The 16,404-nt window shown below is 45.3% G+C and overlaps 3 non-coding genes across 3 annotated transcripts; all 3 read left to right on the top strand.

The window, feature by feature from the left end:
- Positions 1-1,341: 1,341 nt before the first annotated feature.
- Positions 1,342-1,413, top strand: trnag-ucc (transfer RNA glycine (anticodon UCC)). Its single transcript has one exon. It is a non-coding gene; the product is annotated as a tRNA-Gly (tRNA).
- Positions 1,414-4,565: 3,152 nt separating this feature from the next.
- trnag-ucc (transfer RNA glycine (anticodon UCC)) lies at positions 4,566-4,637 on the top strand. The gene has a single exon. It is a non-coding gene; the product is annotated as a tRNA-Gly (tRNA).
- A 3,150-nt stretch (positions 4,638-7,787) lies between these two features.
- trnag-ucc (transfer RNA glycine (anticodon UCC)) lies at positions 7,788-7,859 on the top strand. The gene has a single exon. It is a non-coding gene; the product is annotated as a tRNA-Gly (tRNA).
- The last annotated feature ends 8,545 nt before the right edge of the window (positions 7,860-16,404 follow it).

Raw genomic sequence — 16,404 nt, 5'->3', positions numbered from 1 at the left:
GCTGCAGAGCTGGGCAGAAAGGTGGCAAATGGAATTCAATGTAGCTAAGTGTGAGGTGATTCACTTTGGGAAGAATAACAAAAAGATGGGGCACTGGGCTAATGGTCGGATACTTGGTAGTGTGGATGAGCAGAGGGATCTTGGTGTCCATGTACACAGATCTCTGAAAGTTGCCACCCAGGTAAATAGTGCGGTGAGGAAGGCATATGGCGTACTGGCTTTTATTGGTAGAGGAATTGAGTTCCGGAGTCCTGAGGTCATGATGCAGTTGTATAAGACTCTGGTGCGGCCGCATCTGGAATATTGTGTGCAGTTTTGGTCGCCATACTATAGGAAGGATGTGGAGGCACTGGAACGGGTGCAGAGGAGGTTTACCAGGATGTTGCCTGGTATGGAAGGAAGATCGTATGAGGAAAGACTGAGGCACTTGGGGCTGTTTTCATTAGAGAAAAGAAGGTTTAGGGGTGACTTGATTGAGGTGTACAAGATGATTAGGGGGTTAGATAGGGTTGACAGTGTGAACCTTTTCCCGCGTATGGAGTCGGGTATTACAAGGGGGCATAGCTTTAAATTAAGGGGGGGGTAGATATAGGACTGAAGTTAGGGGTAGGTTCTTCACTCAGCGAGTCGTAAGTTCATGGAATGCCCTGCCAGTAGCAGTGGTGGACTCTCCCTCTTTGTGGGCATTTAAGCGGGCATTGGATAGGTATATGGAGGATAGTGGGTTAGTATAGGTTAGGTGGGCTTGGATCGGCGCAACATCGAGGGCCAAAGGGCCTGTACTGCGCTGTATTCTTCTATGTAAATTAATACATATTCCTCGAGAGGGTTCTGCTTCCGGAACTGTTACCCGGAATTCCCTCCTCTCCACAATTACTGCAGCATGGCCTCAGTCTAACGGATCCTTTTTTTTGCCCTTTTGTATTCCAAAAACCCTATCCAAGTTTTAAAACCCGAAAGAACTGCGGATTCAGTAAGTCCGAACCCAAACCCGAAGTCGGTGGTAAAGCTGTATGAAGAGAAATCAGAGTTCACGGTCCGGTCAGGTGACCCTTTCTGAGAACTTCACAAGTTTTAATTGTGTGATCGTTCCAGGGTTGCCCTGGGATTTTCGTGCTATTTTTGTTATTGATTGATTTCAGATGATGAGAAATCCGAAATACTGCTTTGTGTGTATTAAAAAGTGAGGCAGGGCATAATGAGACCTACCCACTCAGCAAATCTCAGTCTTTTATGACTTCTCAATTCTAATATTTCACTGCAAAATTTCCAACAAAACAACATCGAAATTTAGAGTCAAGAACTATTATTGCACATCAGCTGATTTCTAGGCGCGCTGTAGCGATGGTGGTATAGTGGTGAGCATAGCTGCCTTCCAAGCAGTTGACCCGGGTTCGATTCCTGGCCATCGCAAACTGTGAATTTTAAAACCATTCCTAACCAAAAGAGCCGAAAACTTCAGTGGTAATTAAACACTAACATCTGCACATCACACTGAGTCAGCCACACCAACGTTGCCAGACCTCTGGAGTGCAGACACAACTTTGAAGTTGAGGATGCGCCCAGGAGGATTAAGGAGTCAAAACGATCACGATTCACATAAACTGGAGTCATGGCAGAATTCCTTGGTTTTCCATCTTAATTGAAAAGAAATGTTTCCGGATTTCACTCATTTCAACATTACTCTCAGTGTTGTTTGTGAAATACAGCCTAATATCAAGTGAAATGTGGGTGGGCAGTTCACAAATATCCAAACAACGTTATTTCTCATATCGAATCGGTCATGTTATTTTTTTAGGTGCAGGTCAGAAATAGGAGGAATGGAGCCCAGCAGCTTTTATATTTCCAGTATGAGAAAATGACTCGATAAAACTCTGAGAGATGATAGAAATCACCACACAGTGAGTGAAAGTTTAATCCAGGATAAAGTTAAAAATCACACAACACCAGGTTACAGTCCAACAGCTTTATTTAGAAGCACTAGTTTTAGGAGTGCTCCGAAAGCTAGTTGGACTATAACCTGGTATTGTGTGATTTTGAACTTTGTCCACCCCAGTCCAACACCGGCTCCTCCACGTCATCACCCGAGGTAGTCATCATGAATTTGTTAAGGGAAGGTAGTGTCTGATGAACGTGACTGATTTCCTTTGAAGGATAAAGAATGGATGGAGTGTTTGCGATGTAGATCAACCTGATGATAAGAAGGACCATAAGACACAGTATTTATAGCAAAAGGATTAAAGTATCATGCAGCTGAAATGATGTATTAAACACATTTAGTTTTAGCCTTTCATCTTTTATAATGGGTTTGCTAGTTTCCGTTCTTTAATATTAGAATCTCAGAACCTTTTTAAAGTTACGTTCTCGAGATAACTTCAGATTTTCTAACAAGAGGTGCCATCTCAGCTCAGACAATGCATTAAAGGTGTGAGGTTAAAGTCTGTCTGTGTCCCAATCTTGAGTCAGACTGGTACTAACCTCCCAGTCGGAGAACACTTCAGCAGTCTGGGACTTTCAGTCTCGGACCCCTGGGTGACCATCCTCCAAGGCAGACTATGGGACAGGCAACAATGCAAAGTGGCCAAGCAGAGGCTGATAGTCAAGTTCGGTAGCCATGGGGATGGCTTTAACTGGGACCTTGGGTTCATGTTACACGACACGTGACAACATTGCACTGTATACTATTTCACGTACACGCACAAACACACGCGCACACACACACACAAAAGCACACTCCTACCGACCCACACACTCATGCAAACCCTCTCTCAAACACAAGCTCTCTCTCATAAACTCACTCATACACAGCCACTCACGCACCCTCTTATACCCCAGTACACACACACATGCACACACACATGCATACACACACACTCTCACAGACCCGCACATCTCTACATGCACACACACACACACACACACACACAGCCACAGATACACACACATGCACCCACACACACAGGCACATACACAGTGATTCCGGGTTCTCATGACTCTAAGCTGGAGACTATCATTGCCTGCAGACCCGACCTTCCTCCCCCTACCACACCATGAACGTTAACACTTGGTCATGCCCTTACACCGCCGTCTGTGCCCTCTCTTGACCCCGTCCTTTCCATCTTGCCCACCGCCCCTCCATGCCTGCGCTGGGTTGCTTTGACAAAGTCAATTTCACTTCCTATGTCAATTTCACTTCCTATGTCAATTTCACCACACCGCGTTTTCTTTTTTCCCCTCACGAACCGGGATCACACTACTCTGAGCTTGCTGACCCATCCACCCCCTCGCTTTGCCCTCCCGGCTAGCGCTTTGTGTTTCGTGGGACCCGCGGGAGTAGCTGCGGAAGCCCTCCTCAATACCTAAGCGGATAACACTGTTCTGCTCGGAGACAGGGAAGTCTGCCGATGCTGGAGCCCGAAACATCGATTTCCCTGCTGCCTGACCTGCTGTGCTTTTCCAGCAACACACTCTCAACACTGTTCTGCCACGACCCTGTCTTGGTTCCACACAATCCCATTTATCATTAAGGCGCCACGGCATCCCAAGGACTTGGGACCGCTGGTAACTAAATTATAACAGCGGCCTCAGCACTCTGCACCCCTTGACCTTGGAAAGCCTATCGTGGTTCAGGTAACCTATCTAGGGCAGGGAGGCTTTTGCGTGCACTGCGTTCCCACATCAGTGGAAGCGACCTTCACTAAACCTCTGCCCATGACTACCCCCCTCCTGTGAAGTTCAACATCACACAACACCAGGTTATAGTCCAACAGATTTAATTGGAAGCTCGAGATTTTGGACAACCGCCTGATGAAGGAGCAGCGCTCCGAAAGCTAGTGCTTCCAATTAAACCTGTTGGACTATAACCTGGTGTTGTGTGATTTTTAACTTTGTATACCCCAGTCCAACACTGGCATCTCCAAATCATGCCCTCCCGTGAAAACCCCTTACTGCTGACTGACACCTCCCCCTCTTCTACAAAGTCAAAGAGAAAACTGCAAATCGATCAACGGGATCGAACTTCAAATTAATACATATTCCTCGAGAGGGTTCTGCTTCCGGAACTGTTACCCGGAATTCCCTCCTCTCCACAATTACTGCAGCATGGCCTCAGTCTAACGGATCCTTTTTTTTTGCCCTTTTGTATTCCAAAAACCCTTTCCCAGTTTTAAAACCCGAAAGAACTGCGGATGCAGTAAGTCCGAACCCAAACCCGAAGTCGGTGGTAAAGCTGTATGAAGAGAAATCAGAGTTCACGAACGGTTAGGTGACCCTTTCTGAGCACTTCACAAGTTTTAATTGTGTGATCGTTCCAGGGTTGCCCTGGGATTTTCGTGCTATTTTTGTTATTGATTGATTTCAGATGATGAGAAATCCGAAATACTGCTTTGTGTGTATTAAAAAGTGAGGCGGGGCATAATGAGACCTACCCACTCAGCAAATCTCAGTCTTTTATGACTTCTCAATTCTAATATTTCACTGCAAAATTTCCAACAAAACAACATCGAAATTTAGAGTCAAGAACTATTATTGCACATCAGCTGATTTCTAGGCGGTTGCCGGCTGTAGCGATGGTGGTATAGTGGTGAGCATAGCTGCCTTCCAAGCAGTTGACCCGGGTTCGATTCCCGGCCATCGCAAACTGTGAATTTTAAAACCATTCCTAACCAAAAGAGCCGAAAACTTCAGTGGTAATTAAACACTAACATCTGCACATCACACTGAGTCAGCCACACCAACGTTGCCAGACCTCTGGAGTGCAGACACAACTTTGAAGTTGAGGATGCGCCCAGGAGGATTAAGGAGTCAAGTCGATCACGATTCACATAAACTGGAGTCATGGCAGAATTCCTTGGTTTTCCATCTTATTTGAAAAGAAATGTTTCCGGATTTCACTCATTTCAACATTACTCTCAGTGTTGTTTGTGAAATACAGCCTAATATCAAGTGAAATGTGGGTGGGCAGTTCACAAATATCCAAACAACGTTATTTCTCATGTCGAATCGGTCATGTTATTTTTTTAGGTGCAGGTCAGAAATAGGAGGAATGGAGACCAGCTGCTTTTATATTTCCAGTATGAGAAAATGACTCGATAAAACTCTGAGAGATGATAGAAATCACCACACAGTGAGTGAAAGTTTAATCCAGGATAAAGTTAAAAATCACACAACACCAGGTTACAGTCCAACAGCTTTATTTGGAAGCACTAGTTTTAGGAGTGCTCCGAAAGCTAGTTGGACTATAACCTGGTATTGTGTGATTTTGAACTTTGTCCACCCCAGTCCAACACCGGCTCCTCCACGTCATCACCCGAGATAGTCATCATGGATTTGTTAAGGGAAGGTAGTGTCTGATGAACGTGACTGATTTTCTTTGAAGGATAAAGAATGGATGGAGTGTTTGCGATGTAGATCAACCTGATGATAAGAAGGACCATAAGACACAGTATTTATAGCAAAAGGATTAAAGTATCATGCAGCTGAAATGATGTATTAAACACATTTAGTTTTAGCCTTTCATCTTTTATAATGGGTTTGCTAGTTTCCGTTCTTTAATATGAGAATCTCAGAACCTTTTTAAAGTTACGTTCTCGAGATAACTTCAGATTTTCTAACAAGAGGTGCCATCTCAGCTCAGACAATGCATTAAAGGTGTGAGGTTAAAGTCTGTCTGTGTCCCAATCTTGAGTCAGACTGGTTCTAACCTCCCAGTCGGAGAACACTTCAGCAGTCTGGGACTTTCAGTCTCGGACCCCTGGGTGACCATCCTCCAAGGCAGACTATGGGACAGGCAACAATGCAAAGTGGCCAAGCAGAGGCTGATAGTCAAGTTCGGTAGCCATGGGGATGGCTTTAACTGGGACCTTGGGTTCATGTTACACGACACGTGACAACATTGCACTGTATACTATTTCACGTACACGCACAAACACACGCGCACACACACACACAAAAGCACACTCCTACCGACCCACACACTCATGCAAACCCTCTCTCAAACACAAGCTCTCTCTCATAAACTCACTCATACACAGCCACTCACGCACCCTCTTATACCCCAGTACACACACACATGCACACACACATGCATACACACACACTCTCACAGACCCGCACATCTCTACATGCACACACACACACACACACACACAGCCACAGATACACACACATGCACCCACACACACAGGCACATACACAGTGATTCCGGGTTCTCATGACTCTAAGCTGGAGACTATCATTGCCTGCAGACCCGACCTTCCTCCCCCTACCACACCATGAACGTTAACACTTGGTCATGCCCTTACACCGCCGTCTGTGCCCTCTCTTGACCCCGTCCTTTCCATCTTGCCCACCGCCCCTCCATGCCTGCGCTGGGTTGCTTTGACAAAGTCAATTTCACTTCCTATGTCAATTTCACTTCCTATGTCAATTTCACCGCACCGCGTTTCCTTTTTTCCCCTCACGAACCGGGATCACACTACTCTGAGCTTGCTGACCCATCCACCCCCTCGCTTTGCCCTCCCGGCTAGCGCTTTGTGTTTCGTGGGACCCGCGGGAGTAGCTGCGGAAGCCCTCCTCAATACCTAAGCGGATAACACTGTTCTGCTCGGAGACAGGGAAGTCTGCCGATGCTGGAGCCCGAAACATCGATTTCCCTGCTGCCTGACCTGCTGTGCTTTTCCAGCAACACCCTCTCAACACTGTTCTGCCACGACCCTGTCTTGGTTCCACACAATCCCATTTATCATTAAGGCGCCACGGCATCCCAAGGACTTGGGACCGCTGGTAACTAAATTATAACAGCGGCCTCAGCACTCTGCACCCCTTGACCTTGGAAAGCCTATCGTGGTTCAGGTAACCTATCTAGGGCAGGGAGGCTTTTGCGTGCACTGCGTTCCCACATCAGTGGAAGCGACCTTCACTAAACCTCTGCCCATGACTACCCCCCTCCTGTGAAGTTCAACATCACACAACACCAGGTTATAGTCCAACAGATTTAATTGGAAGCTCGAGATTTTGGACAACCGCCTGATGAAGGAGCAGCGCTCCGAAAGCTAGTGCTTCCAATTAAACCTGTTGGACTATAACCTGGTGTTGTGTGATTTTTAACTTTGTATACCCCAGTCCAACACTGGCATCTCCAAATCATGCCCTCCCGTGAAAACCCCTTACTGCTGACTGACACCTCCCCCTCTTCTACAAAGTCAAAGAGAAAACTGCAAATCGATCAACGGGATCGAACTTCAAATTAATACATATTCCTCGAGAGGATTCTGCTTCCGGAACTGTTACCCGGAATTCCCTCCTCTCCACAATTACTGCAGCATGGCCTCAGTCTAACGGATCCTTTTTTTTTGCCCTTTTGTATTCCAAAAACCCTTTCCCAGTTTTAAAACCCGAAAGAACTGCGGATGCAGTAAGTCCGAACCCAAACCCGAAGTCGGTGGTAAAGCTGTATGAAGAGAAATCAGAGTTCACGAACGGTTAGGTGACCCTTTCTGAGCACTTCACAAGTTTTAATTGTGTGATCGTTCCAGGGTTGCCCTGGGATTTTCGTGCTATTTTTGTTATTGATTGATTTCAGATGATGAGAAATCCGAAATACTGCTTTGTGTGTATTAAAAAGTGAGGCGGGGCATAATGAGACCTACCCACTCAGTAACTCTCAGTCTTTTATGACTTCTCAATTCTAATATTTCACTGCAAAATTTCCAACAAAACAACATCGAAATTTAGAGTCAAGAACTATTATTGCACATCAGCTGATTTCTAGGCGGTTGCCGGCTGTAGCGATGGTGGTATAGTGGTGAGCATAGCTGCCTTCCAAGCAGTTGACCCGGGTTCGATTCCCGGCCATCGCAAACTGTGAATTTTAAAACCATTCCTAACCAAAAGAGCCGAAAACTTCAGTGGTAATTAAACACTAACATCTCCACATCACACTGAGTCAGCCACACCAACGTTGCCAGACCTCTGGAGTGCAGACACAACTTTGAAGTTGAGGATGCGCCCAGGAGGATTAAGGAGTCAAGTCGATCACGATTCACATAAACTGGAGTCATGGCAGAATTCCTTGGTTTTCCATCTTATTTGAAAAGAAATGTTTCCGGATTTCACTCATTTCAACATTACTCTCAGTGTTGTTTGTGAAATACAGCCTAATATCAAGTGAAATGTGGGTGGGCAGTTCACAAATATCCAAACAACGTTATTTCTCATATCGAATCGGTCATGTTATTTTTTTAGGTGCAGGTCAGAAATAGGAGGAATGGAGACCAGCTGCTTTTATATTTCCAGTATGAGAAAATGACTCGATAAAACTCTGAGAGATGATAGAAATGACCACACAGTGAGTGAAAGTTTAATCCAGGATAAAGTTAAAAATCACACAACACCAGGTTACAGTCCAACAGCTTTATTTGGAAGCACTAGTTTTAGGAGTGCTCCGAAAGCTAGTTGGACTATAACCTGGTATTGTGTGATTTTGAACTTTGTCCACCCCAGTCCAACACCGGCTCCTCCACGTCATCACCCGCGATAGTCATCATGAATTTGTTAAGGGAAGGTAGTGTCTGATGAACGTGACTGATTTTCTTTGAAGGATAAAGAATGGATGGAGTGTTTGCGATTTAGATCAACCTGATGATAAGAAGGACCATAAGACACAGTATTTATAGCAAAAGGATTAAAGTATCATGCAGCTGAAATGATGTATTAAACACATTTAGTTTTAGCCTTTCATCTTTTATAATGGGTTTGCTAGTTTCCGTTCTTTAATATGAGAATCTCAGAACCTTATTAAAGTTACTTTCTCGAGATAACTTCAGATTTTCTAACAAGAGGTGCCATCTCAGCTCAGACAATGCATTAAAGGTGTGAGGTTAAAGTTTGTCTGTGTCCCAATCTTGAGTCAGACTGGTTCTAGCCTCCCAATATTTCACGTACACGCACAAGCAGACGCACACACACAAAAGCACACTCCTACCGACCCACACACTCATGCATACCTCTCTCAAACACAAGCTCTCTCTCATAAACTCACTCATACACTCCCACATTCACAGCCACTCACGCACCCTCTCACAGACTTGTACCCCAGTACGCTCACACACATGCACCTACACACACTCTCACAGACCCGCTCATCCCTACATGCACACACATACAGACACACACACACAGCCACCCACACAGGCACCCACACACTCACACGCACACACACTCACACACACACAGTGATTCCGGGTTCTCATGACTCTAAGCTGGAGACTATCATTGCCTGCAGACCCGACCTTCCTCCCCCCACCACAACATGAACATTTGGTCATGCCCTTACACCGCCGTCTGTGCCCTCCTTTGACCCCGTCCTTTCCATCTTGCCCACCGCCCCTCCATGCCCCTCTACTTCCTTCCTCCGCTGGGTTGCTCTGACAATGTCAATTTCACTTCCTATGTCAATTTCTCTTCCTATGTCAATATCACTTCCCATGTCAATTTCACCGCACTGCGTTTTCTTTTTCCCCTCACGAACCGGGATCACACTACTCTGAGCTTGCTGACCCATCCACCCCCTCGCTTTGCCCTCCCGGCTAGCGCTTTGTGTTTCGTGGGACCCGCGGGAGTAGCTGCGGAAGCCCTCCTCAATACCTAAGCGGATAACACTGTTCTGCTCGGAGACAGGGAAGTCTGCCGATGCTGGAGCCCGAAACATCGATTTCCCTGCTGCCTGACCTGCTGTGCTTTTCCAGCAACACACTCTCAACACTGTTCTGCCAAGTTTCTGAGAACTTCGCAAGTTTTCATTGTGTGGTCGTTCCAGGGTTGCCTTGAGATTTTCTTGGTATTTTTGTTATTGATTGATTTCAGATCATGAGAAATCCGAAATGCTGCTTTGTGTGTATTAAAACGTGAGGCGGGGCATAATGAGACCTACCCACTCAGTAAAACTCTATTCTACTATTTCGCTGCAAAATTTCCAATAAAACAACAACGAAATTTAGACTCAAGAACTATTATTGCCCATCCGCTGATTTGTCGGGAGCAGCCTGCTGTAGCGATGGTGGTATATTGGTGAGCATAGCTACTGTCCAAGTTTGATTCCCGGCCATCGCAAGCTGTGAACTTTAAACCACTCAATAATAAAAACCAAGAAGAGCCGTTATATTCAGTGGTAATTAAACACTTCCATCTGCACATCACACTGAGTCTGCCAGACCTCTGTAGTGCAACCACAACTTTGAAGTTGAGGATGCGCCCAGGCGGTTTAAGGAGTCAAGCGATACCCGGTTCAAATAAACTGGAGTCAGGGCAGCATTCCTTGGTTTTTCACTTTATTTCAAAAGAAATGTTTCCGGATTTCACTCCTTTCGACATTACTCTCAGTTTTTTTTTGTGGGCGGGCGGTTCACAAATATCCAAAGAACGTTATTAATTATATCGAATCGGTAATTTTATTTTTTAAATTGAAATGTACACCAATCTGATTGTGTCGAGCACAGACAGAATCTGTTTGCTCACTTCATTCACCCTGACAGACTCTTGAGTATTTCTGCGGGTTGGTTGCAATTCCCACTTGTGGCCAGTAGTGGTCACTAACTTGCGGAACAATGAAGTTCCCAGATCAGAGAGAATGAGAGAACGGACAATAATTGTTGCCCTTGTGTTGGACGGTGCAGGTCAGAAACAAAAGACTACACCATGTTCTTCGCAGACTGCAACACATTATTGATGAGGATGCACACCTCGCCAAGACCTTCCCTCTGCCTCCACTGCTCACCTTTAGATAGCCACCAAACCTTAAACAGATCAGTGTTCACAGCAAACTGCCCAGCCTTCAGGACCACATTGACCATGACAGCATATAACCCTGTCAGGGCAGCTGCTGCAAGATGTGTCAGAGTGTCAACACAGATACCACCATTGCACGTGGGGACACACCCACCATGTATGTGGCAGGTACTTGGCCAACATTGTCTATCTCATAAGCTGCAGGCAAGGATACCCTGAGGCATGGGACATCAGTGAGACCGAGCAGATGCTACGACACCGCACAACAATCACCAGGCAGGGGTGTTCCCTCCCATTCGGACAATACTTCAGCGGTCCAGGACATTCGACTTTGGACATTCGGGCGACCATTCTCCCATTGTTGGGGCAGGCAACAATGGAAAGCGGCTGAGCAGAGGCTGATAGTCACATTTGGCACCCATGGGAATGGCCTCAATTGGGACTTTGGGTTCAAGTCACACTACAGGTGACGCTACTGCACTTTCCACCCTCTCACATATACGCACAAACACACACGCACAAAAACACACTCCTACAGACCCATACACTCCTTTAAGACCCACACACTCATGCAGACCCTCTGTCATACACAAGCTGCCTCTCATTAGCTCACACATACGCCCCTCACACTCACACCCACTCACGCACCCTCTCACACACTTATACCCAGTCACACACACTCATGCAACTACACACACTCTCTCACAGACACTCACATCCTTACATACACACACACGCGCAGAGTCTCCCTTTCACACACACATAAGTTTGTGGGGTGAAATTGTACTTGCAGAATTATATTTTATTTTGCTCAAAAACTGTATAAATCCATGTAAGATTCTGTACACTGGGACACAGTCAGACTTTAACCTCACACCTTCATGTATTATCTGAGTTGGGATGGCACCTATTTTTAAAGATATCTTGAGAATGTAATTTTAAAAATGTTCTGGGATTTACATATGAAAGAATTGAAACTAACATCATCATTCTAAAAGATGAAAGATTAATCTAAATTGTTTAATATTACATTCCATGACACTGCAATCCTGTTGCTATGAATCTTGTGTTTTATAATTCTGCTCCACAACCACCTGATGTAGAAGCAGAGCTTTGAAAACCTGTTGGACTCTACCCCGGTGTAGTGTGATATTTAACGTCGTCCACCCCAGTCCAACACCGCCACCTCTGAAGCATGAGTTGGAAAGGTTTAGAGGGATATGACCAAATGCTGGCAAATGGGAAATGTTCAAGCACATGCGGGTGGTTCAATTTGAGTTTGGGAACATGGTCAGTATAGTTTGTTTTGACCCAAAGATCTGTTTCCATACTGTATGATACTATAATTCTAAAACATTGGAAATTACCCAGCTGTGACTCCGACCCTCCCTCTCTTTTACAAAGTAAAAGAGAAAATTACAAATTCACCCTTTAAACTTAGATGTGTGCACGTGCAGGAGAGACAGAGTGAGTGCGTGTGTATGAGTGTGTGCGTGTGGGTGTGAGTGCATGTGAGAGAGAGTGTGTGCATGCATGTGTGTAAGCTTGGGAAAGTACGTGCGTGAGTGTGATGGGGTATAAGCCTGTGAGAGAGTTATAAGATGATGCATGGCTTAGAAACAGTGGACACTATCAGTCAGCACTATGCAATGTGTGTGATACAGACACAGTAGGGACAATCTGCCCTCTCTAGGGTGTGTGACAAAGATACAGTGAGGTTGGTCTGCCCTCCATGGGATACATGTGAACACACTAGTATGAATGAAGAGTAAGCTGAAAATGTGTTGCTGGAAAAGCGCAGCAGGTCAGGCAGCATCCAGGGAACAGGAGAATCGACGTTTCGGGCATAAGCCCTTCTTCAGGAATGAGGAAAGTGTGTCCAGCAGGCAAAGATAAAAGGTAGGGAGGAGGGACTTGGGGGAGGGGCGTTGGAAATGCGATAGGTGGAAAGAGGTCAAGGTGAGGGTGATAGGTCAGACTGGGGTGGGGGGCGGAGAGGTCAGGAAGAAGATTGCAGGTTAGGAAGGCGGTGCTGAGTTCGAGGGATTTGACTGAGACAAGGTTGGGGGAGGGGAAATGAGGAAACTAGTGAAATCCGAGTTCACCCCTTGTGGTTGGAGGGTTCCGAGGTGGAAGATGAGGCGCTCTTCCTCCAGCCGTTGTGTTGCTATGGTCTGGCGATGGAGGAGTCCAAAGACCTGCATGTCCTTGGTGGAGTGGGAGGGGGAGTTGAAGTGTTGAGCCACAGGGTGGTTAGGTTGGTTGGTCCGGGTGTCCCAGAGGTGTTCTCTGAAACGCTCCGCAAGTAGGCGGTCTGTCTCCCCGGAGCGTTTCAGAGAACACCTCTGGGACACCCGGACCAACCAACCTAACCACCCTGTGGCTCAACACTTCAACCTGCAAGTTTAACTTGAGAGTATCCTGGACGAGAGTCTCTTTGCACTTCAAACTTTTGAATTTTCTCCTCATTTAGAAAATAGTCCATGCCTCTATTTTTCCTACCAACATGTATGACCTCACATTTTCCCATATTGTGCTCTCTCTGCCACTTCTTTGCCCTCTCTCCTAACCTGGCCAAATCCTTCTGCAGCCTCCCTGCCTCCACAATATTACCTGTCCCTCTACTTACCTTTGTTTCATCTGCAAACTTAGGCAGAATCCCCATGATTCCTTCATTCAGATCGTTAATGTAAAATGTGAAAAGTTGTGGTCCCAACACTGAGCCTTGCGGAACATGAATTGTCACCAACTACCATCCTGAGACAGACCCTTTCATCCCCACTCTCTGCTTTCTGGCAGACAGACAGGCTTCTATCCATATTAGCACCTTGACTCCCACACTCTGGGTCCTTATCTTATTCAGTAGCCTCCAGTGAGGCACCTTGTCAAAGGTTTTCTTGAAGTCCAGGCAGATAATACACATCGACTTACCTTCGTCTAACCTGCTTGTTGCTTCCTCAAAGAATTCTAGATTTCTCAGGCCTGACTTCCCTTGATGAAACCATGCTGATTTTGCTCCACTGTTTCTTCAGTTATCTCCTTTAGAACTCTGAGGTGTAGTCCATCTGGTCCAGTTGATTTATCCACATTCAGGCCATTCAGATTTTCTAACAAATTCTCCTTGGTGGTGGCCACCATACTGAGCTCTGCCCCTCACTCTCTTGTACTTTTGGGATGTAACTGTTGTCTTCCACCGTGAAGATTGACGTAAAGTAAGTTTCTCAGCCATTTCCTTGATCCCCGCCACTGTCTCTCCTGTGTCATTTTCCAGCAGCCCAATATACACTTTTGCCTCTCTTTTGTTCTTTATGTATCTAAAGAAACTCACAGTCTTCATTTATATTGCCGGCTAATTTACCCACACATTTAATCTTCTCCCTCCTTATTGCATTTTTTGTTGCCCTCTGTTGGTCTTTGTAAGCTTCCCAATCCTCTGGTTTCCCATTGCCCTTCGCCACATTATATGCTTTCTCTTTTGCTTTTCTGCTATCCTCGAATTCCCTCATCGATCATGTTTGGCTCAAACTCCCTGTACCATGTTTCTTTTCCCTCGGGATGCATCTCTGCTCTGGCACCTGCATTACTCCTGCCATTGCTGTTCTGCTGTGTTTCCTATTGGGCTCCTCTCCCAGTTAATTCTACCCAGCTCCTTCCTCATGCCTCTGTAGTTGCCTTTATTCAGCTGTAATACCGTTACCTTTGATTCTATCTTCTCCCTCTCAAATTGCAGAGTAAATTCAATCATATTATAATCACTGCTTCTGAAGTGTTCCTTCACCTTAAGCTCCCTTATCAAGTCTGCCTCATTGTACAACATCAAATCCAATGTTGCCTGTTCCCTAATGGGCTCCCTCACAAGCTGCTCCAAAATCCAACTCGTAGACATTCCACAAATTCCTTTTCTTGCAACTAGCCTGATGTAAATCCTTGACTACTCAGCTCCTAATCCTGATCCCCTTGCAGCCGTTCGTTTGCCAGTTATCCTCATCATAAATACAAGTCAGGTATCAAGCTGGGTCTGAAACCGAACACTTGGATATGAAATCATTTTCTCCTTTGAGACAAAACACCTCAAGTGCTTTATTTATTTGTCAATTCCAGCATAATGTAAGTGTTCCTCATGCAGTTGTGACCCACAGACTGATGTGGTGCTGTTCTGGGAATAAGGGCGGCTGTGTGGCTGTCCAAGATGGCTTCGTTTATGAAGACTGTTTTGGAAAGAAATCACTGGCCTCTTTCCCTTTTGTAATACTAATAAAATGTATATACTTGTGAAGCTTCCTTAAAAGCACCAGATTACATAAATTTTGTACTAAATTCGATCACTCCAAATAATTCCAATCTCCTGGGTGTACAAGGTGCCTGAGAATTGCTCCCTAACTAGAACGTGAATTTCTTATACCATGTAGGGGATCTCTCATTGCCTCTCAGTGATTATTTACACATCAGAAGGATGTGTTGTCCATTGTAACAGAGACTGTTAGAAGGGTCTAATCTTTTGTTCAACTCCTCCTCGATCTTCCCACCATGTCATGGTCACTGTGGGTTGTCCTTTTTACACACAATCAGTATTAACCCTTTCAGACCCATGTACAACATTTGATTTGATTTATTGTTGTCCCATGTACCTCAGTACGGTGAAAGGTTTTGTTTTATGGGAGGTAGAGGCGAAGAACAGCCAGATGGGGACATGAGAAGTTGGTGGCGGATAGGATCAAGGAAAACCCTGAGACCTTCTGTCGGTTTATCAGGAAGCAAAGAATGACTGGAGAAAGACTCAGGCAAATCAAAGATGGTAGTTGGAAGTTGTGTGTGGAACCCGAGGACAGATGTGAAGCACTTAATGAATACTTTATGTGAGTATTCACATTGAAAAAGGGCAATGTTAGTGAGAATACAGAGATACAGGCTAAAAGATTAGATGGGATTGAGGTTGACAAAGAGGAGTTTTTTGCAATTTTGGAAGACCTGAAAATAGACAAGGCCCCTGGGCTGGATGGGATTTATCCTCGGTTTCTCTGGGAAGCCAGAGAGGAGAGTGCAGATCCTTTGGCTTTGAATCTTATGTCATTGTTGTCGACAGGAGTAGTGCCACAAGACTGGAGGATAGCAAATATTGTTCTCTTGTTTATGAAGGGGAGTTGGGACAACCGTGGTAATTATAGACCAGTAAACCTTACTTCAGTTTTGGGTAAGGTGTTGGAGAAGATTACAAGAGATAAGATAAGATCTGGTGGAAAAAATTAATTAGGGATAGTCAACACGGTTTTATGAAGGGTAGGTTGTGTCTCACTAACGTTTTTGAGTTCTTTGAGAAGGTGACAAAAAATGTGGATGAAGGTAAGATGGTTGATGTGGTATATAGAGACATCAGTAAGGTATTTGATAAGGTTCCGCATGATAGGCTATTGCACAAAATACGGAGTTTCCGGATTGAAGGTGATATACCGGTTTGGATCAGTAATTGGCTAGGTGAAAGAAGACAGAGGGTGAGGGTTGATGTGAAGTATTCATCTTGGAGCCACAAGGATCTGTTTTGGGGCCATTACTATTTGTCATTTTTATAAATGATCTGGAGGTGGCCGTAGGAGAATGCGTTAGTAAGTTTGCAGATGACAC

Source organism: Chiloscyllium plagiosum, unplaced genomic scaffold, assembly GCF_037043375.1.
Source record: "Chiloscyllium plagiosum isolate Xiang-an unplaced genomic scaffold, Cpla_swu_hap1 HiC_scaffold_12, whole genome shotgun sequence".
In the NCBI taxonomy this organism is placed as follows: Eukaryota; Metazoa; Chordata; class Chondrichthyes; order Orectolobiformes; family Hemiscylliidae; genus Chiloscyllium; species Chiloscyllium plagiosum.
This window is presented reverse-complemented; position numbering and strand designations above follow the sequence as displayed.